Genomic DNA, 1,715 nt, shown 5'->3' with positions numbered 1-1,715 from the left:
CAACAATGAGCTGACAGTGTTCCCCGGTAGTCAACCTGCATATGATATTAGGTAAAGGTAAAGGACCCCTGACGGTTAAATCCAGTTGCGAACGACTCTGGGGTTGTGGCGCTCATCTCACTTTACAGGCCAAGGGAGCCAGCATTTGTCCGCAGATAGTTTTTCTGGGTCATGTGGCCAGCATGACCAAGCTGCTTCTGGCGAACCAGAGCAGCACACGGAAATGCTGTTTACCTTCCCACTGGAGCAATACCTATTTATCTACTTGCACTTTGATGTGCTTTCGAACTGCTAGGTTGGCAGAAGCAGGGACCGAACAACGGAAGCTCAACCCGTCACGGGGATTCGAACTGCTGACCTCCCGTTTGGCAAGCCCAACGCTCAGTCGTTTACACCACAGCGCCACCCACGTCCCACACTGCATATGATATTAGTCACCATTAAATGCAGGGATTGATTTATTGATTTATTTACAAATACCCAGTGCAGAGAGGGGGGTCCAGTTTGGGTGCATGAGGATGACGGGAAGGGGGGGCTTTATCTGAGACCCCCGGGTATAGGGCAGTATATAAATTCAATAAATAAAGAAAATAACAAATTGTTCCTTCCATCTGCCATTTGCCTTGCTTTATATTTTAGGGGTAGGGGGACCTATATCAACTAGAGAGCTACATTCCCTCAAGGGCAGCCTCCCACATGCCTCATACCAATGGCTTGTGTGGCAAAATAGAGCATGACTGGACTCGCATCGTTCTCCATTCTCCATCCATGGAAGCAAAAAGTATTATCACAGTAACAGTGACATGTTCCAGCCCAAATCACTAGAGGAGCAGGGCCAGTGAAGGGTGTGGCCTGTCAGGAATGGCCTGGACAGAGCCCTGAAAGTCCTCTGAGCTGGGAGTTTCCCAGCCCTGCCCTGAAAGGTCCCGCAAAAATGGAGGCCTCCTACACCAGTTTTTGGTCTCCCTTCAGTAGAAGTGCCCCTTCGGAGGAATGTGGATGCTGCATGAGACATAAGAAAGAAGCAAGATTGTTGTTGTTTTTTTCTTTCTTTCCATTTTTGTGCTCTCTGTGGCTCTCTGGCAGAATTAGTGGGTGTTCCGTTTTCAATTGCAGGAGTGGGAGAAAGTGGAGGCAGATGTCAGATTGTTTAGAAGATGTCTCTACTAGAGCGCTGGGATATGATGCGCAGCAGCTGTTCTGCTGGCCACTTTCTCGTTTTTACACTCCTTACGGTCAGGCATTCATTCTCTCCACAGCAGATGGCTGGGGCGGGGGGGGGGGGAGCAGCAGCAAGATTTTATTTATTCTTCTCCTGTAGAGAGAAAATAATAATAGCCGTCCTCAGATATCTTAAGGGCTGTCACATGGAGGAGGGAACATGCTTGCTTTCTGTGAACCGCCCTCAGACCTCTGGATATAGAGCAGTATATAAATTCAAAATAATAATAATAATAATAATAATAATAATAATAATAATAATAATAATAATTATTATTATTATTATTATTTTCTCCTGCTCTGGAGGGTAGGACTCCAGTGGCTTCAAGCTGCAAGAAAGGAGGTTCCGACTAAACATCTGGAAAAACTTTCTGACAGTAAGAGCTGTTTGGCAGTGGAACAGTCTCCCTCAGGAGGTGGTGGACTCTCCTTCCTTGGTGGTTTTTAAGCAGAGGCTGGATGGTCATCTGTCATGGATGCTTTAGCTGAGATTC

Source organism: Podarcis liolepis (assembly GCF_965112155.1).
Source record: "Podarcis liolepis genome assembly, chromosome: 4".
Taxonomy (NCBI): Eukaryota; Metazoa; Chordata; class Lepidosauria; order Squamata; family Lacertidae; genus Podarcis; species Podarcis liolepis.
Note: the sequence above shows the minus strand (reverse complement) of the source record.